Below are 22,755 nucleotides of genomic sequence, written 5' to 3' on the forward strand. Positions count from 1 at the left end.
GTTGCGTCAGCCGGATGTTTCTCTTCCTTTTCAGGTTGAGGTTGACGCTTCTGAGATTGGGGCAGGGGCCGTTTTGTCTCAGAGGAATTCTGATGGTTCTTTGATGAAACCGTGTGCCTTTTTTTCCAGAAAGTTTTCACCTGCGGAGCGCAATTATGACGTTGGCAATCGGGAGTTGTTGGCTATGAAGTGGGCATTTGAGGAGTGGCGACATTGGCTTGAGGGAGCCAAGCACCGCGTTGTGGTCTTGACCGATCATAAGAATCTGATTTACCTCGAGTCGGCCAAGCGGCTGAACCCTTGACAGGCTCGATGGTCCCTGTTTTTCTCCCGTTTTGATTTTGTGGTCTCGTATCTTCCGGGATCTAAGAATGTTAAGGCTGATGCCCTCTCTAGGAGTTTTTTGCCTGATTCTCCTGGAGTCCTTGAGCCGGTTGGCATTCTTAAAGAAGGGGTGATTCTTTCTGCCATCTCCCCTGATTTGCGGCGGGTGCTTCAGGAATTTCAGGCTGATAAACCTGACCGCTGTCCAGTGGGGAAGCTGTTTGTTCCTGATAGATGGACTAGTAAGGTAATTTCTGAGGTTCATTTTTCAGTGTTGGCTGGTCATCCTGGGATTTTTGGTACCAGAGATTTGGTTGCTAGGTCCTTTTGGTGGCCTTCCTTGTCGCGGGATGTGCGTTCTTTTGTGCAGTCCTGTGGTACTTGTGCCCGGCCCAAGCCTTGCTGTTCCTGCGCCAGTGGGTTGCTTTTGCCTTTGCCGGTCCCTGAGAGGCCCTGGACGCATATTTCCATGGATTTTATTTCGGATCTTCCTGTTTCCCAGAAGATGTCTGTTATCTGGGTGGTTTGTGACCGGTTCTCTAAAATGGTCCTTTTGGTACCTTTGCCTAAATTGTCTTCCTCCTCTGATTTGGTTCTATTGTTTTTTCAGCATGTGGTTCGTTTGCATGGCATTCCGGAGAATATTGTGTCTGACAGAGGTTCCCAGTTTGTTTCTAGGTTTTGGCGGGCCTTTTGTGCTAGGATGGGCATTGATTTGTCTTTTTCTTCGGCGTTCCATCCTCAGACAAATGGCCAAACTGAGCGAACTAATCAGACCTTGGAAACCTATTTGAGATGCTTTGTGTCTGCTGATCAGGATGATTAGGTGGCTTTCTTGCCGTTGGCCGAGTTTGCCCTTAATAATCGGGCTAGTTCTGCTACTTTGAGGCAGGTTGAGCCTTCTGATTGTCCTGGTGTGGATTCTGTGGTGGACAGGTTGCAGCAGATTTGGACTCATGTGGTAGACAATTTGACGTTGTCTCAGGAAAAGGCTCAATGTTTTGCTAACCGCCGTCGGTGTGTTGGTCCCCGGCTTCGGGTGGGGGATTTAGTCTGGTTATCTTCTCGTCATGTTCCTATGAAGGTTTCTTCCCCTAAGTTCAAACCTCGGTTTATTGGTCCTTATAAGATTTCTGAGATTATCGATCCGGTATCTTTTCGTTTGGCCCTTCCAGCCTCTTTTGCCATCCATAATGTTTTCCATAGATCTTTGTTGCGGAGATATGTGGTGCCCGTTGTTCCCTCTGTGGATCCTCCTGCCCCGGTGTTGGTTGATGGGGAGTTGGAATATGTGGTGGAGAAATTTTTGGATTCTCGTTTTTCGAGGCGGAGGCTTCAGTATCTTGTCAAGTGGAAGGGTTATGGCCAGGAGGATAATTCTTGGGTTGTTGCCTCCGATGTCCATGCTGCCGATTTGGTTCGTGCCTTTCACTTGGCTCGTCTTGATCGGCCTGGGGGCTCTGGTGTGGGTTCGGTGACCCCTCCTCAAAGGGGGGTACTGTTGTGAATTCCGCTCTTGGGCTCCCTCCGGTGGTTGTAAGTGGCACTTTTGTGAGTTCTGCTCTTGGGCTCCCTCCGGTGGATTTAAGTGGAACTGCTGCTCCTTGGATTTATCAGTCAGCAGCTGCTTCCACTGATCGTCTATTCTAGCTCGGCTATTTATCCTGGCTCTATCCTTCAGCTAGTGCCAGTTGTCAATGGTTCCTGCTTGGATTCACATCTCTCTTGGATTTCCCTGATGTTCTGACCAGTTCAGCAAAGTTAAGTCCTTGCTTTGTTCTTTGCAGTCCACATTTTGTGGACTTTATCGTTCAGCACTTTCTATGTTTTTTCTTGTCCAGCTTGTCAGTATGGATTTATTCAGTTAAGCTGGAAGCTCTGGGAAGCAGATTTACCCTCCACACCTTTAGTCAGGTGTGGAGATTTTTGTAAACTCTGTGGTGGATTTTTCTAGTTTTTAATACTGACCGCACAGTATTCTGTCCTATTCTATCTATCTAGCTAGAGTGGCCTCCTTTGCTTCATCCTGGTTTCATTCTGCGTATGTCATTTCCCTCTCCACTCACAGTCAATATTTGTGGGGGGCTGTCTTCCTTTGGGGATTTTCTCTGAGGCAAGATAGCTTTCCTGTTTATATCTTTAGGGGTAGTTAGTCCTCCGGCTGTGATGAGGTGTCTAGGGAGTGACAGGAACATCCCACGGCTACTTCTAGTGGTGTGTTAAGATCAGGAACTGCGGTCAGTACAGGTACCACCTCCTCCACAGCTCGTCCCATGTTGCTCCTAAACCACCAGTGCATAACAGTCAGCATCGTGAGAGGGCAGTCATGTTCCCACAAGTATGTGATTTGCATACTTACAGCCACTTTTCAAATAGACTTTATCTAGCCTCACTCTATACACTTGCACTAAGTGAGGCCAGATGCAGTCTTTTTGCACCTGACCGCGATTTGCACACTTCTCGACTAGACCGTGTGTACCCTTGCGCAATACAGTTTAACTGAGTCCGGCTACAGTCTAGTTGTCACGTGCGAACACCAGAAAATCCTCACAGCGCACAGTGTGTGCAATGTCAGGATTCACAAGTCTGGACTCATATAGAGTAACCTAAAGCCTAACAACCCCTTCGAAGAACAAAAGAGAATCCATGTTGACTTGCAACAGACCCTCATGTCTTGCAAAAAGCTTGATGGAATAAAAGTTAAAGAGGTTTTCCACTACTAATTTAACACCCTTTCATTTGTACTAACTGTTCCTAATTAACATTTTTGTAATACACATCAGGCTTCACTCCTCCCTATCTGAATGCTGCTTTGAAGTTCTTTGTCTTCAGCTGACAAGCCCTGTGAAATACTTTCTAATGATCAGCACATCGCAGGGCTTGTCAGCTGAATGGACGGCACTTCAAAGCAGGATTAAAACTGTAGAATATACTGTATGACTCACGGAGAGATGATCTTACAGGAGCAGAGCCAATAATAAAAGTATATTAGAAAAGTGTAAGGAAGAGTTAGGACAAATAAAAGGGGGTTAAATTAGTAGTGGAAAACCTCTTTAAATAATTTTATTATGGTTTACTTTGTCCTTGAAATTGTCAGTTTAGCCATTTTCTATTTATGTTATTTTACTTTTATCCATATTCAATTCAGTGACTAATATACTTTACAATTTGTCTTTACGAGAACAACCAAAGTCGTAAAATCTTCCTCTTGAAATACGGTATGTAATTAGTAACGTATGGTGCTACTGGGAAAATGTATTCTTGCCTGTTTGACCTCTTGATTCCATTAGTTTAAGCTATGGTTTTTACCAGACTGTTCCCTTTTGTCCTTTCCTAATTATTAATTACTTGCAAAAACTTATATCCAATAATTACAATTCTCCCTTGAGTAGGATACCCAACAAAAACGATGAGCAAAATAATTCAATTAAAATGTCTTTGCTACAATAGAGTTAAGCTTTTACAGTTCTGAAATTACCAATTTGATACAACGAAAACACGAAAGATTTTTTTCAACATGATGTACATTTTCAAATCTGTAGAGGTGGCATTAAAAAAAAAAGTAAGCTGTAAGCTACAAAAGGCCAGCTAGTTTAATAAACTGTCTACAGCTTTGAAATTACAAGGCTGATATATATCAGAGAATGCAATCTTAGCTAGAGTTCATCTGAGCAAATAATTAATTTGGCCCAAATTACAATACGCAGTCCTATTTCATTACAAAATGAAGGTGCTGGATGGGGAACGTTAATATTTTGATTTTGTCAGTCTATTATGGTAAATTTCATTGTGAATTTGCTCACGAAAAATGCATAGAAGGATAAGTAACTGATAAATAGCTAATCAAATGGTACACATAGCATTACGAATACAATTTGCTTCTTTCTATACCTTCTAATGTTAAAATAGTCACTTGGTCTTTCAAAAATCTGCAAATAGATGAACTTTACAATGGGAACTTTCCCTCCAAGGTATTTTAAGAATTAATTTGTCCCCTTGTGTTTATTAGTTTGCATGTATTGTGGTCTGAATGTAGCGGCTAAGGTTGGATGTTCTACATTAATGAAAATATGTTCTTAAGTTAAAAAAAGCATTTGTCCTCCCTAGCAGTTCCCCTAAAATCACTAAAGAAATGTGTTGGACTCCACTTCCAAAATATTAGTGGGTCCTTTAGGAAGTCTAAACTTTGAAAAAATAATTGACCACAAAAACAATCCAACTTAAAGCTGACTCTGGATTATTTGTCACTAGATTCTATTTTATCCCAACTGACTTCAAAAATACCTTATTTTTCGCTTTGTAAGATGCTCCGGATTATAAGACGCACCCCAAATTTTGAGGAGAAAAATAGGAAAATACTTTTTTTAATAAATTGGTGCAGCGTCTTATAATCCATGCATCTTATTACTTACCAGGTGTTGTGGCTGTGGTTGATCAGGGTCCCAGGGTCGTTGCTGGAGGCAGGAGTGGAGCATTGCTGCAGGCTGGGATGAGGGGGTCTGCAGGGGGCTCCTGTGCTGCAGGGGGGCTCCTGTGCTGCAGGCTGGGATGAGGGGTCTGCAGGGGGGCTCCTGTGCTGCAAGCTGGTATGAGGGGTCTGCAGGGGGCTCCTGTGCTGCAGGGCTGTCTCCGATGCTGCAGGGCTGTCTCCGGTGCTGCGGGGGGCTCTGGCGACATTTTGTGAAAGGCCAGAGCCCCCGGCAGTTCATCCATGTGTTCCTGTATGACTGACTCTGGGAAAATGGCCGCCGGAATCTCGAGAGATGAGATCTCAGCGCTGAAATCTCATCTCCCAAGATTCCGGCAGCCATTTTCCCGGAATTAGTCATACTGGAACGCATGGACGAACTGCCGGGGGGCTCCGGTCTTTCACAAAATGTCGCCAGAGCCCCCCGCAGCACTGGAGCCTCCAGCATCACCCGGGGCAGCAGCGGACAACCCCGGCAGTGGCGGTGGACGACAGCGGCGGTGGGCGGTAGCGGTGGCGGACACCCCCTCATCCCAGCCTGTAATGGTAAGCGGTATATCCGCTCTTTGGTCTTGCCCATGTTGTAGAGGTTAGAGTTTGACTGGTTAATTGAGTCTGTGGACAAGAGTCTTTTATAAAGGTGACTATGTAAGACAGCTGTCTTTAATGCAGGTAACGAGTTGATTAGGAGTGTCTTACTGGTCTGCAGGAGCCAGAACTCTTAATGGTTGGTAGGGGATCAAATACTTATTTCTTTCCGCAAAATGCAAATACATTTCTATAATTTATACAATATGATTTTTTGGATTTTATTTTTGATATTCTATATCTCAATGTTAAAATTAACCTACCCTTAAAATTATAGACTGTTCATGTCTTTGTCAGTGGACAAACTTACAAAATCAGCAAGGGATCAAAACTTATTTCCCCCACTATACATGAGATTCAGCCCACATGTATTCATCTGCTTAATGTCACTGAATGGAAACACCGACTTGTGAGGCTGAACACTTTCCAGGAGAGATCTGTGCACCCCAAACTGAAGAGCAAACAAATCTTCAATAAACACAACAATAGGATCGACATACCGGTGCTCTGTGCTGGAAAAAGTCAGTGGCCAGCTCCTCACATTATGCATAGCCCTGTACAAAAGGAAAAAAATGTCTCTGTCATTTGGCATCTGCATTTTGCATCTCTCAAGGGAACCATGTGACAAGTCATGTGATAGATTGAGTGTTGGGGGTCCATGCCCTCTAAACTACTAGGCTGTTATGAGCTGGTGGCCTAGGAGCAGCATGGATGAGCTCTGGAGTAGGTGGCCTCTATACTGACCGCAGACCCTGAACTTAACACCGCAACTATAAGTAGACGTGGGATGTTCCTGTCACTCCCTCGACACCTCGTCACAGCCGGAGGACTAATTACCCCTAAAGAAAGAAACAGGAAAACTATCTTGCCTCAGAGAAAATTCCCAAAGGAAAGACAGCCCCCCACAAATATTGACTGTGAGAGGAGAGGGAAATTACAAACGCAGACTGAAAACAGAATTTAGCAAAAGAGGCCACGCTACCTAGAAAGAAAAGACAGGACAGAGTACTGTGCGGTAGTATTAAAATGCTACAAAAATCCACCACAGAGAATACAAAAATCTCCACACCTAACTAAAGGCATGGAGGGTAACTGTGACTCCAGAGCTTCCAGCTTGGCTGAATAAATCCTTACACAGACAAAGCTGGACAAGAAAAAACATAGCAATTCACTGAACTATAAAGTCCACCGCATGTGGACTGCAAAAACAAAGCCAGGACTTATCTTTGATGATTTGGACAATCCAGCAGGAGAAACCAAGCAGAGATGTGAATCCTCCAGAAAAACAATGGACAACTGGCACTCACCAAAGGGTGATGCCAGACTAAATAGCCCCGTCCAAAGTGGAAGCACCTGATGACTGCTGTGAAGGACAAACAGCAGCACTACCACTTATAACCACCGGAGGGAGCCCAAGAGCAGAACCCAAAACAGAATTCAAAACAGTACCCCCCCTTGAGGAGGGGTCACCGAACCCTCACCAGAGCCCCCAGGCCGATCCGGACGAGCCAAATGGAAGGCACGAACCAAATCGTCAGCATGAACATCGGAGGCAACAACCCAAGAATTATCCTCCTGGCCATAACCCTTCCACTTGACAAGATACTGAAGCCTCTGTCTTGAAAAACGAGAATCCAAGATCTTCTTCACAACATACTCCAACTCCCCATCAATCAACACCAGGGCAGGAGGATCAACAGAGGGAACCACGGGCACCACATATTTCCGCAACAAAGATCTATGAAAAACATTATGGATGGAAAAAGAGGCTGGAAGGGCCAAACGAAAAGACACTGGATTGATAATCTCAGAAATCCTATAAGGACCAATAAACTGAGGCTTGAACTTCGGGGAAGAATCCTTCATAGGAACATGACAAGAAGACAACCAGACCAAATCCCCAACCCGAAGCCGGGAACCCACACACCGACGATGGTTGGCAAAACGCTGAGCCTCCTCCTGAGACAAAACCAAATTGTCCACAACATGAGCCCAAATCTGCTGCAACCTGTCAACCACAGAGTCCACCCCAGGACAATCAGAAGACTCGACCTGCCCTGAAGAAAAACGAGGATGAAACCCAGAATTACAAAAGAATGGTGAAACCAAGGTAGCCGAACTAGCCCGATTATTAAGGGCAAACTCGGCCAATGGCAAGAAAGCCACCCAATCATCCTGATCGGCAGACACAAAGCATCTCAAATAAGTTTCCAAAGTCTGGTTAGTTCGCTCGGTTTGGCCGTTTGTCTGAGGATGAAATGCGGAAGAAAAAGACAAATCAATGCCCAGCTTAGCACAAAAGGACCGCCAAAACCTAGAAACAAACTGGGAACCTCTATCGGACACAATATTCTCCGGAATGCCATGCAAATGAACCACATGCTGAAAAAACAACGGAACCAACTCAGAAGAGGAAGGCAATTTAGGCAAAGGTACCAAATGAACCATCTTAGAAAACCGGTCACAGACCACCCAGATAACAGACATCCTCTGGGAAACAGGAAGATCCGAAATAAAATCCATAGAAATATGCGTCCAAGGCCTCTCAGGGACCGGCAAAGGCAAAAGCAACCCACTGGCGCGGGAGCAGCAAGGTTTGGCCCGCGCACAAGTCCCACAGGACTGCACAAAAGAACACACATCCCGTGACAAAGAAGGCCACCAAAAGGACCTACTAACCAAATCTCTGGTACCAAAAATCCCAGGATGGCCAGCCAACACAAAACAGTGAACCTCAGAAATCACTTTACTAGTCCATCTGTCAGGAACAAACAGTTTCCCCGCTGGACAGCGATCAGGTTTATCAGCCTAAAACTCCTGAAGAACCCATCGCAAATCAGGGGAGATGGCAGAAAGAATCACCCCCTCCTTCAGAATACCAACCGGCTCAAGAATCCCAGGGGAATCAGGCAAAAAACTCCTAGAGAGGGCATCAGCCTTAACATTCTTAGAACCCGGAAGATACGAGACAACAAAATCAAAACGGGAGAAAAACAGGGACCATCGGGCCTGTCTAGGATTCAGCCGTGTGGCAGACTCGAGGTAAATCAGATTCTTATGATCGGTCAAGACCACAATACGGTGCTTGGTCCCCTCAAGCCAATGTCGCCACTCCTCAAATGCCCACTTCATAGCCAACAACTCACGATTGCAGACATCATAATTGCGTTCCGCAGGCGAAAACTTTCGAGAAAAGAAGGCACACGGTTTCATCAAGGAACCATCAGAATTCCTCTGAGACAAAATGGCCCCTGCCCCAATCTCAGAAGCGTCAGCCTCAACCTGAAAAGGAAGAGAAACATCCGGCTGACACAACACAGGGGCAGAAGTAAATCGGCGCTTATGCTCCTGAAAGGCAGAAACAGCCTCAGAGGACCAATTAGCTACATCAGCGCCCTTCCTCGTCAAATCGGTCAGGGGTTTATCCACATTGGAGAAGTTGGCAATGAAACGGCGATAAAAATTAGCAAAGCCCAAAAATTTCTGAAGGCTCTTCACGGATGTGGGCTGGATCCAATCATGAATGGCCTGAACCTTAACCGGATCCATTTCTATAGATGATGGAGAAAAAATGAAGCCCAAAAAAGAAACCTTCTGTACTCCAAAGAGGCACTTAGACCCCTTCACAAACAAGGCATTATCACGAAGGACCTGAAATACCATCCTGACTTGTTTCACATGAGACTCCCAATCATCTGAAAAAATCAAAATATCATCCAAATATACAATCATGAATTTATCAAGATAATTCCGAAAAATATCATGCATGAAGGACTGAAACACAGATGGGGCATTAGAGAGTCCAAATAGCATCACAAGATATTCAAAATGGCCCTCGGGCGTATTAAACGCAGTTTTCCATTCGTCACCCTGCTTAATACGAACAAGATTATATGCCCCTCGAAGGTCAATCTTAGTAAACCAACTAGCCCCCTTAAGCCTGGCAAACAATTCAGAAAGCAAAGGCAAAGGGTATTGGAATTTGACCGTGATCTTATTCAAGAGGCGATAATCAATACAGGGTCTCAAGGAGCCATCCTTCTTGGCAACAAAAAAAAAACCTGCTCCCAATGGAGAAGAAGATGGCCGAATATGCCCCTTCTCCAAAGACTCCTTTACATAGCTCCGCATGGTGGCATGTTCAGGCACAGACAGGTTGAAAAGTCAGCCCTTAGGAAACTTAGAGCCTGGAATCAAGTCAATAGCACAATCACAGTCCCTATGCGGTGGAAGGGAACTGGACTTAGGCTCATCGAAAACATCCTGGAAATCTGACAGAAACTCAGGAATTTCAGAAGAGGGGGAGGAGGAAATTGACATCAGAGGAACGTCATCATGAACCCCCTGACAACCCCAACTAGTCACAGACATAGATTTCCAATCCAACACCGGATTATGTACCTGTAACCATGGAAACCCCAGCACAATAGCATCATGGAAATTATGCAACACCAGGAAACGACAATCTTCCTGATGGGCTGGCGCCATGCACATGGTTAACTGTGTCCAAAACTGAGGTTTATTTTTAGCCAATGGTGTAGCATCAATACCCCTCAAAGGGATAGGACTCCGCAAAGGCTGTAAGGGAAAACCACAACGTCTGGCAAATTCTAAGTCCATCAAATTTAAAGCGGCGCTTGAATCCACAAATGCCATGACAGAGAATGACGATAATGAGCAGATCAGGGTCACAGATAACAGAAATTTAGGTTGTACAGTACTGATGGTAACAGAATTAGCGATTCTCTTGGCACACTTAGGGCAATCAGAAATAACATGAGCAGAATCGCCGCAGTAAAAGCACAACCTATTCTGACGTCTGAATCCTTGGCGTTCAGCTCTAGACACAATCCTATCACACTGCATAGGCTCAGGACTCCGCTCGGAAGACAATGTCATAGTGTGCACAACTCTGCGCTCACGCAAGCGCCAATCAATTTGAATGGCCAGAGACATAGAATCACTCAGACCTGCAGGCGTGGGGAAGCCCACCATAATATCTTTAACAGATTCAGAAAGACCCTTTCTGAAAATTGCCGCCAAAGCATCCTCATTCCACTTAGTAAGCACAGACCATTTTCTAAATTTCTGGCAATATGATTCTGCCACTTCTTGACCCTGACACAGGGCCAACAAGGTTTTCTCAGCATGAGCCACAGAATTAGGTTCATCATACAATAACCCAAGCGCCTGAAAAAAAGGTGTCTACATTAAGCAAGGCCGGATTCCCAGATTCCAGGGAAAATGCCCAATCCTGCGGTTTGCCACGCAACAGAGAAATGACAATTTTTACCTGCTGGATGGGATCACCAGAGGAACGGGGCTTCAGAGCAAAAAACAGTTTACAGTTATTTTTAAAGCTCAAAAATTTGGACCTGTCCCCAAAAAACAGATCGGGGGTAGGAATTCTAGGCTCTAAAACAGGAGTCTGCACGATATAATCAGAAATACCCTGTACTCTAGCAGCAAGTTGATCCACCCGAGAAGCAAGTCCCTGAACATCCATGTCAGCGCCTAACTCTTGAGCCACCCAGAGGTGAAGAGGGAAAAAAAAACACAACAGAGTACAGAAAAAAAAATGGCTCAGCACTTTCTTTCCCTTCTTTTGAGATGCGGTTAACTCATTGTAGGCCAGTTGTACTGTTATGAGCTGGTGGCCTAGGAGCAGCATGGATGAGCTCTGGAGTAGGTGGCCTCTATACTGACCGCAGACCCTGAACTTAACACCGCAACTATAAGTAGCCGTGGGATGTTCCTGTCACTCCCTCGACACCTCGTCACAGCCGGAGGACTAATTACCCCTAAAGAAAGAAACAGGAAAACTATCTTGCCTCAGAGAAAATCCCCAAAGGAAAGACAGCCCCCCACAAATATTGACTGTGAGAGGAGAGGGAAATTACAAACGCAGACTGAAAACAGAATTTAGCAAAGGAGGCCACGCTACCTAGAAAGAAAAGACAGGACAGAGTACTGTGCGGTAGTATTAAAATGCTACAAAAATCCACCACAGAGAATACAAAAATCTCCACACCTAACTAAAGGCATGGAGGGTAACTGTGACTCCAGAGCTTCCAGCTTGGCTGAATAAATCCTTACACAGACAAAGCTGGACAAGAAAAAACATAGCAATTCACTGAACTATAAAGTCCACCGCATGTGGACTGCAAAAACAAAGCCAGGACTTATCTTTGATGATTTGGACAATCCAGCAGGAGAAACCAAGCAGAGATGTGAATCCTCCAGAAAAACAATGGACAACTGGCACTCACCAAAGGGTGAAGCCAGACTAAATAGCCCCGTCCAAAGTGGAAGCACCATTGATGACTGCTGTGAAGGACAAACAGCAGTACCACATATAACCACCGGAGGGAGCCCAAGAGCAGAACCCACAACAGAATTCACAACACTAGGCGCCTTTGCTACTCGTAATCTGACATTTGTGATAATAATCCTAATAATATAACAATGATGGCTGAATAAACTTGAAAAAACTTGACAGTACAAAAAATGTTTAAAGACTTTGACTGTCTTCTATTTTTTGGAGCACAATATATAATTATGTAATACTGACCCTTGTGTTACTACTTGGATTAAAGATATACATACTAAAAATTCACTAACACTTTAAATCTAATGCAATGTGACCCAGTCTAATCTACTGACATTGCGTTAAATAAAAATGACTGCAATGTTCTCTAGGTTTAAGAACAATAGGCTGTTTAATTTGTCTAGCTAAAAGAAAAGTTGAAACGAAATATGCTTTGTGTTCCTTTTCTCCAGCCCCTGTCACTTCAATAGCAATGCTGCATTTCTTTTAGAGTTGAAAAGCTAATTAATTAACCTGCCACTTCTTGTGAAATGTAAAACAGCTTTGTAAGCTTGTATACAACATGCACAGAGACATCTTTGAGGTGCCATTTTTTTCTATAAATTGAATGAACTGCAATGCATATTAAGTAATTTATAGCAATAAACATATATACTGTTAGACCTTCATGAAATTTGAGACTTTAGCGATACCTTTATGAGATTTGTTGTAGGAGAATCAAATGATAATTTTATAAGTTAATTTTACTTGGTTTCATTTTTATGTATTTATTTATAAATTTATTTTATTGTTTGACAACTTGGGAGTCTTTGACCCTACACAGATTTTGTGGCCTAATTCATCAATTGTGATTTTTTAAAAATTGAAAAGTAACACACATCATTACACACCTCAGTATAACACACACATCAATATTAGGCCGGGGACAGACCTATCGTATAAAAAATATGGTCCGTTTTTTTTACAGCTGAGATACGCAGAAAAGTTCCTGAACCGTGATCCATATTCAATGCGAGAATGTGATTTTTTTCTCCAAAAAGTATCCATATGGCATCCGTATCTGTACCTGTGTATCTGTGAGATTTTCTCGCTGGCTTGCAAAATGGACATAGAATGGATCCATGGGCTCAAATATTCATGAAAACATATATACAGTCTATACATATATATATGTCAGTGAGACACATATATATATATATATATATATATATATATATATATATATATATATATATATTTTATTTAAAACACAGCTAGATAGCAGAAAAGCCAGCAATTCAATTGCCGGCTTTTGCTATCTCCTCATCTAACCCGACAAGATATGTGACATGGTTTACATACAGTAAACCATTTCATATTCGTTATATTTCTACCTATCCCTCACTAATAATGTTAGTAGTTTGTGTGTGCAAAGTTTGGGAGCTCTGGGTGTTAAAATAAAGGGTTAAATCACAGAAAAAACTGGCATGGACTCCCATGCAATTTTCTCCGCCAGAGTGGGAAAGCCAGTGACTGAGGGCATATATTAATAGCCTAGAGAGGGACCATGGTTATTGCCCCCCCTGGCTAAAAACATCTGCCCCCAGCTACCCCAGAAAAGTCGCATAGTAGTAAAGGGTTAAAAATATACACACACACATTATGAATAAAGTATTTTAATTAAATAAATAAACACATGGCTTTTAATATCTTTATTGTACGCTCAATCCACCTGAAGACCTGAAGACCCTCGTTCTTCTGAAAAAAAAAAGAAAATAAAAAAGCAACAATATCCCATACCTGTCCGTCGTACAGTCATGTCCCATGCTGTAAATCCATCTGAAGGGGTTAAATACATGTACAACCAGGAGCCTGCTAATGCAGCCGCTCAGGGCTATAAAAGACACGGGAATTAAAGGAATGCAGGGAAGCTTTGGTGACTAGATGTGCCCCCTGGTGGCATGAACTCATATGAACTGTAGCGTGGGAATTTTTCTGAATATTTTCTCACGCTACAGTTCATATGAGTTCATGCCACCAGGGGGTGCAGCTAGTCACCGAAGCTTCCCTGCTTTCCATTCATTCCCCTGTCTTTTACAGCCTGAAGTGGCTGCATTAGTTAGGTTTCTCTCAACATCTATCCTCTGAAACTTGCAGGACTGGCATTATCTGTGCAGTTTCTGACTTTTAAAGACTGGGGCTCATAAGCGTATTTATGGTGAGATGGGGAGGAGGACAACACACATCTCAGTGGACCCTAAATAGGTTATCATGTTTACAACTATGGTGGTGCACCCAAATCATAATGGGTAAGGTGCAACCTTAGAGGTTGCAATGTTGCTACTGAAAAACAAATCACTATATGAAGACCAAGGCCAATGTTACTGCCATACAGTGACTAGATAGTGGTAAATATCAGTTCTGTAGAACATATTAAGAGATTACAATACAGTATTTTAAGTGACTTAATTCAGCATAGTACATAATTATAAATAATTTAACTATAAATATAAAGTATAGGAATAACATAGTGTTTAAGTGTTAGCAAATAAATAAATACAAAATTCCTACAAACAAGACCAAAACACTGCACACAAACACACTCATGCACATATTCATTTGTTAATTAAATATAAAAAGGAACATATATTAAAATGTGTCACACATTAAAAATTGGCAGAAATTTGGCAGAGAGGGATGTGTAAGCAAGGCAAAAAAATAGATTAAATGTAAATAAGGTGCCAATTACACAATGATGAGTATTCATGAAACAAGCATTTATCATGGTAAATATACAGTCACATGAAAACGTTTGGGCACCCCTATTAATCTTAAGCTTAATGTTTTATAAAAATGTTTTTTTTTGCAACAGCTATTTCAGTTTCATATATCTAATAACTGTTGGACACAGTAATATTTCTGCCTTGAAATGAGGTTTATTGTACTAACAGAAAATGTGCAATCTGCATTCAAACAAAATTTGACAGGTGCATAAGTATGGGCACCCTTATCATTTTCTTGTTTTAAATACTCCTACCTACTTTTTACTGACTTACTAAAGCACTTTTTTTGGTTTTGTAACCTCATTGAGCTTTGAACTTCATAGCTAGGTGTATGCAATCATGAGAAAAGCTACTTAAAGTGGCCACTTGCAAGTTTTTCTCCTGTTTGAATCTCCTCTGAAGAGTGGCATCATGGGCTCCTCAAAACAACTGTCAAATGATCTGAAAACCAAGATTATTCAACATAGTTGTTCAGGGGAAGGATACAAAAAGCTGTCTCAGAGATTTAACCTGTCAATTTCCACTGTGAGGAACATAGTAAGGAAATGGAAGAACACAGGTACAGTTCTTGTTAAGGCCAGAAGTGGCAGGTCAAGAAAAACATCTGTGCATCGGTCAACTATGCACTTTGCACAAGGAGAAGCTGTATGGGAGAGTGATGCGAAAGAAGCCGTTTCTGCAAGCAAGTCACAAACAGAGTCGGCTGAGGTATGCAAAAGCACATTTGGAGAAGCCAATTTCTTTTTCGAAGAAGGTCCTGTGGGCTCATGAAACCAAGATTGAGTTGTTTGGTAATACAAAAAGGTGTTATGCATGGCGGCAAAAAAACAGTGTGTTGTATAGTTGACCGATGCACAGTGACACCATCTGCAGCAAGTTGATGCTGCAGCTCTCTGGAGATGGTCTGAGGATTGTCCTTGACTGATCTCACCATTCTTCTTCTCTGCCTTTCTGATGTTTTTCTTGGCCTGCCACTTCTGGCCTTAACAAGAACTGTACCTGTGTTCTTCCATTTCCTTACTATGTTCCTCATAGTGGAAATTGACAGGTTAAATCTCTGAGACAGCTTTTTGTATCCTTCCCCTGAACAACTATGTTGAATAATCTTTGTTTTCAGATCATTTGACAGTTGTTTTGAGGAGCCCATGATGCCACTCTTCAGAGGAGATTCAAACAGGAGAACAACTTGCAAGTGGCCACTTTAAGTAGCTTTTCTCATGATTGCATACACCTAGCTATGAAGTTCAAAACTCAATGAGGTTACAAAACCAAAAAAGTGCTTTAGTAAGTCAGTAAAAAGTAGGTAGGAGTATTTAAAACAAGAAAATGATAAGGGTGCCCATACTTATGCACCTGTCAAATTTTGTTTGAATGCAGATTGCACATTTTCTGTTAGTACAATAAACCTCATTTCAAGGCAGAAACATTACTGTGTCCAACAGTTATTAGATATATGAAACTGAAATAGCTGTTGCAAAAAAAAAACATTTTTATAAAACATTAAGCTTAAGATTAATAGGGGTGCCCAAACTTTTTCATATGACTGTATTTATCTATATATATAATTGTCTAAGGGGTACTTCCGTCTCTTTGTCTGTAACTTCTGTAATGGAAATCCCAGGTCGCTGATTGGTCGCGACTAGTGTTGAGCGATACCGTCCGATACTTGAAAGTATCGGTATCGGAAAGTATCGGCCGATACCGGCAAAGTATCGGATCTAATCCGATACCGATACCCGATACCAATACAAGTCAATGGGACTCAAGTATCGGATGGTATTCCTGATGGTTCTCAGGGTCTGAAGGAGAGGAAACTCTCCTTCAGGCCCTGGGAACCATATAAATGTGTAAAAGAAAGAATTAAAATAAAAAATATCGCTATACTCACCTGTCCGACGCAGCCGGGACTTCAGCGAGGGAACCGGCAGCGTTGTTTGTTTAAAATTCGCGCTATTACTTGGTTACGTGAATTCCCGGCTTGTGATTGGTCAGGTCGGCCATGTTGCCGGGACGCGGACCAATCACAGCAAGCCGTGACGAAATTACGTCACGGCTTGCTGTGATTGGTCCGCGTCCCGGCAATATGGCCGCCCTGACCAATCACAAGCCGTGACGTCACGGGAGGCTGGACACGCGCTCATTTTAAAATGGGCACGTGTCCAGCCTCCCGTGACGTCACGGCTTGTGATTGGTTGCGCCGCGGTCAACCAATCACAAGCCGGGAGGCTGGACGCGCTCATTTTAAAATGGGCGCGTGTCCAGCCTCCCGTGACGTCACGGCTTGTGATTGGTTGCGCCGCGGTCAACCAATCACAAGCCGGGAGGCTGGACGCGCTCATTTTAAAATGGGCGCGTGTCCAGCCTCCCGTGACGTCACGGCTTGTGATTGGTTGCGCCGCGGTCAACCAATCACAAGCCGGGAGGCTGGACGCGCTCATTTTAAAATGGGCGCGTGTCCAGCCTCCCGTGACGTCACGGCTTGTGATTGGTCAGGGCGGCCATATTGCCGGGACGCGGACCAATCACAGCAAGCCATGACGTAATTTCGTCACGGCTTGCTGTGATTGGTCCGCGTCCCGGCAACATGGCCGACCTGACCAATCACAAGCCGGGAATTCACGTAACCAAGTAATAGCGCGAATTTTAAACAAACAACGCTGCCGGTTCCCTCGCTGAAGTCCCGGCTGCGTTGGAGAGGTGAGTATAGCGATATTTTTTATTTTAATTCTCTCTTTTACACATTTTAACATTAATGTTGTTGCGATACCCGATATCCGATACCACAAGAGTATCGGAATCCCGGTATCGGAATTCCGATACAGCAAGTATCGGCCGATACCCGATACTTGCAGCATCGGAATGCTCAACACTAGTCGCGACCGGCCACGACCAATCAGCGATATTGGAGCGGGATTTAAACACCGCTTCACTTTTTACTATTGATGCTGCCTATGAAACATCAATAGTAAAAACATATAATGTTAAACATAATAATTAAATAAAACCCATTATATTCTCACCTTCCGGCGTCCTCGGCACCCTTTCCCACTCCTCGCAACTCTCCGGTCCCAAGAATGCATTGCAGCAATGACTCGAGATCACGCAGCAGTCTCGCGAGACTGCTACATGATCACTGGTTATTGCCGCAAGGCATTACTGGGAACGGAGCATTACGAGGAGCATCGCTAAGGGCCTGGGCTGGATCCGGGGGCCACCGGAAAGTGAGTATATAACTATTTTTTATTTTAATTGTTTTTTTTAACAGGGATATGGTGCCCACACTGCTATATACTACATGGGCTGTGTTATATACTACGTGGGCTGTGTTATATACTGCGTGGGCCGTGTTATATACTGCATGGGCTGTATTATATACTACGTCGCTGTGATATATACTACGTGGGGTGTGTTATATACTATGTGGCTGTGCAATATACTACGTGGGTTGTGTTATATACTACATGGGCTGTTATATACTGCATGGGCTGTGTTATATACTGCATGGGCTGTGTTCTATACTACGTCGCTTTGCTATATACTGCGTGGGCTGTGTTATATACTGCGTGGCTGTGCAATATACTATGTGGGCTGTGTTGTATACTGCGTGGGCTGTGTTATATACTGCATGGGCTGTGTTATATACTATGTCACTGTGCTATATACTAAGTGGGGTGTGTTATATGCTACGTGGCTGTGCAATATACTACGTGGGCTGTGTTATATACTACGAGGGCTGTGTTATATACTGCGTGGGCTGTGTTATATACTGCGTGGGCTGTGCTATATACTACATACATATTCTAGAATACCTGATGTGTTAGAATCGGGCCACCATCTAGTGGTAATATAGGCAGAATGAAAGAACAGCTGCATGTAATAAAGACGAAAATCAAACATTTCAATTTTTAACATTGCTTACATTATATCTTCATAAACAGAAAAGAATAATAAATAGATAAAGACAAAATGTCCATGGAAAGTAAGGTGGAAAAATATGCCACATATCAACAACAAATTCACAGATCACATATATATCCATATAAAGTGCATCATTTTCAAATATTATCTTCATACATTATGTGGAATAACATTAAATCCATGGAAATCTAAAAGCTGCATGCAGGTCTGGTCGCTTTGGTGGTGAGCTATACGTGCGGTCATCTTAAGTGTGTGAGTTCTTTTCTACTTTGCCGCTAGATGATTGTTTTGTAGTTTGCAGATTGTGCAAGAGGAAAATAAGCGCTGATTGTCCTGGCTTGTATAGACTAGGAACTACAACTCTTCTCCATCAACACATTAAGCAACATCACCTGCTTACTTGGAAAATGCAACCTGGGTAGCAATTCAAATAACACTAAGCAGTGCTTTGCTCAGTCAGAGAAGAGGCAAAGATATATTCTTCTATTCTCCTGCAATACTGCTGCCTGGCGCTGCGACTTCTAGTGTTATTTATACTTCCATTGGTGATCACAGAGGCAGAAGCATTCAGGCATATACTACTGACCTGCGGCTGCTCTTTGCATCTCCTCATGTTCTGGCTTATAATCTATACTGTGTCCTGACAGCTGTTTTTCGATGTCAGGACCTTACTAAGTGACATATGATGACTGATGTAGTCCTGACGTTGCACATCAGTGCCTGTCGGGACACAGTACAGTAGCAGTGTTGCAACCCAGAAGAAGTGTTCCCATAGACAATGTAATGTCCAGTAACAGAAAAAGGCAGCACTCACCATTCCGGGTACAGGTGTTTATTCAGTGATGTGGATACATATTGGCGGGCATGGTAGATGTGGACCGTGTTGGACTACGACCGTTTCTTATTGACACCTCTCTATTATTAACCAGGCTTAATGTCACCTTACAATAGCAAGGTGACATTAACCCTTTATTACCCCATATGCCACCCCTACAGAGCAATGGGAAGAGAGAGGCTAAGTGCCAGAATAGGCGCATCTTACAGATGTGCCTTTTCTGGGGTGACTGGGGCAGAATTTTTTTACCCAGGAGGGCATCAACCATGGTCCCTCTCCAGGCTATTAATATTTGCCCTCAGTCACTGGCTTTCCCTCTCTGGTGGAGAAAATTGAGCGGGAGCCCAGGCCGTTTTTTTTCCATGAATTAATCCTTTAATTTAACACCTACAGCTCCAAAAGTTTACACACACACACTACTAACATTATTACTGAGGACATATAGAAATCTAACGGATATGCAATGGTTTACTGTATGTAAGCCATGTTTCATATCCTGTCAGGTTCTGTAATGATTTTACAGATGCCGACAATTGAATTATCGGCTATTCTGCTATCTATCTCTGTATGAAATATAAAGATATAAAGATATATATATGTGTCTCACTATATATATATATATATATATATATATATATATATAGACTGTATATATGTTTTCAAGAATATTTGAGGCCATGGATCCATTATATGTCCATTTTGCAAGCCGGCGAGAAAATCTCGCCATACGGATGTCACATGGAAACTTTGATGAGAAAAAAATCGCATCCTCGCATTGCTCACGGATGACATATGGATCACTGTTCAGGAACATTTCTGCAAATCTCGGCCATGAAAAACAGACCGATTTTTTTTTATACTTTATGTGTGACTCCAGCCTCAGGCAGATATCCTGAACCCCAATCCTATGGACTACTGGGTCAGCAAAATGGACAAGTGGCAAGACCAGGCCCTGTTTGCTTAGGATATATTGTCGTATCCAGCCTCCAGTGTATTATCAGGTGTTCAGTGAGGCTGATGGCTTTGTACCCATGCAAACCAGATTATCTGTTGCAAGTAGTGTTGAGCGATACATCCGATACTTGAAAGTATCGGTATCGGAAAGTATCGGCCGATACCGGCAAAGTATCGGATCTAATCCGATACCGATACCCGATACCAATACAAGTCAAGTATTGGTATTCAGTATTTTAAAATTACGTTCCGGCTTTGTGATTGGTCGCGTCGCGGTCACATGGGCGACGCGACCAATCACAAGCCGTGACGTCACGGGAGGCTGGACACGCGCGCATTTTAAAATGCGCGCGTCTCCTGCCTCCCGTGACGTCACGGCTTGTGATTGGTCGCGTCGCCCATGTGACCGCGACGCGACCAATCACAAAGCCGGAACGTAATTTTAAAATACTGAATGCCTAGAAGGACCTGAAAAGTACGTCACGGCTTGCTGTGATTGGTCGCGTCGCGGCCACATGGGCGGCACGCGACCAATCAGAAGCCGTGACGTCACGGAAGGAAGGAAAAGCGCGCATTTTAAGCAAACAACGCTGCCGGTTCCCTCGGTGAGGTCCAGGCTGCGTCAGAGAGGTGAGTATAGCAATATTTTTAATTTTAATTCTTTCTTTTACACATTAATGTTGTTTCGATACCGATACCCGATACCACAAAAGTATCGGATCTCGGTATCGGAATTCCAATACAGCAAATATCGGCCGATACCCGATACTTGCGGTATCGGAATGCTCAACACTAGTTGCAAGTGTAGGAAATTTTAAGTTCTGACCAAATGAATCAAACACAAATCAGTGATGTCTTCCATTCACCTAGAGCTGATGACTAGGGTTGAGCGAAACGGATCGTTCATTTTCATAAGTCGCCGACTTTTGGCAAAGTCGGCGTCTCATGAAACCGAGCCGATCCCTGTGTGGGGTCTGCCATGCGGTACGCGACTTTCGCGCCAAAGTCGCGTTTCAATGACGCTAAAAGCGCCATTTCTCAGCCAATGAAGGTGGACACAGAGTGTGGGCAGCGTGATGACATAGATCTCAGTCCCCACCATCTTAGAGAAGGGCATTGCAGTGATTGGCTTGCTTTCTGCGGCTTCACAGGGGCTATAAAGGGGCGTTCCCGTCGACCGCCATCTTACTGCTGCTGATCTGAGCGTAGGGAGAGGTTGCTGCAGCTTCTTCGGAAGCAGGGATAGTGATAGGCAGGGTACATAAAGCTACAAACCGCTTGTGCTGTAGCGATTTCCACTGTCCAACACCACCTTTTGATTGCAGGGACAGTGGAAGCTACATTTTTTTTTCCTCAGCGCTGTAGCTCATTGGGCTGCACTAGAAGGCTCCCTGACCCTGATAGCTGCGTTGCTGTGCCTGTGTGTACGCCGCTGTGCAAACCAACTGCTTTTTTCAAAGCACAAATCCTGTTTTTCCTTCCTTTCTGCACAGCTATCTTTTGTGTTTGTCCACACTTTTGTATGCAGCAGTCCGTTTTATAGCTGCCTGCCATACTTTTCTGAGACAACTGCAGGGAGATAAATATTGGCTGCCTCCGTGCCATTGCTGTGTGTGGTATCTGTCTCTCATTGTGTGGCACCGAAAACACTGTGTAATACTTGGCCATTTTTTTTTTTTTGGGGTACATTCTCCCTTTTCCAAAAAAAAAATTAGTGGGAGATAAATATTGGCAAGTCTGCCTCTGTGCCATTGCTGTGTGTGGCATCTGTCTCTCATTGTGTGCCACCAAAAACGCTGTGTAATACTTGGCCATTTTTTTTTTTTTTGCTAAATTCTCCCTTTTCCAAAAAAAAAATTAGTGGGAGATAAATATTGGCAAGTCTGCCTCCGTGCCATTGCTGTGTGTGGTATCTGTCTCTCACTGTGTGCCACCGAAAACACTGTGTAATACTTGGCCATTTTTTTTTTTTTGTTAAATTCTCCCTTTTCCAAAAAAAAAAATTAGTGGGAGATAAATATTGGCAAGTCTGCCTCCGTGCCATTGCTGTGTGTGGTATCTGTCTCTCATTGTGTGCCACCGAAAACACTGTGTAATACTTGGCCATTTTTTTTCTTTTTTTGGGTACATTCTCCCTTTTCCAAAAAAAAAATTAGTGGGAGATAAATATTGGCAAGTCTGCCTCTGTGCCATTGCTGTGTGTGGCATCTGTCTCTCATTGTGTGCCACCAAAAACGCTGTGTAATACTTGGCCATTTTTTTTTTTTTTGCTAAATTCTCCCTTTTCCAAAAAAAAAATTAGTGGGAGATAAATATTGGCAAGTCTGCCTCCGTGCCATTGCTGTGTGTGGTATCTGTCTCTCATTGTGTGCCACTGAAAACACTGTGTAATACTTGGCCATTTTTTTTTTTTTACGGTAAATTCTCCCTTTTCCCCCCCAAAAAATTAGTGGGAGATAAATATTGGCAAGTCTGCCTCCGTGCCATTGCTGTGTGTGGCATCTGTCTGTCATTGTGTGGCACCGAAAACACTGTGTAATACTTGGCCATTTTTTTTCTTTTTTTGGGTACATTCTCC

Source organism: Ranitomeya variabilis, chromosome 4 (assembly GCF_051348905.1).
Source record: "Ranitomeya variabilis isolate aRanVar5 chromosome 4, aRanVar5.hap1, whole genome shotgun sequence".
NCBI lineage: Eukaryota > Metazoa > Chordata > Amphibia > Anura > Dendrobatidae > Ranitomeya > Ranitomeya variabilis.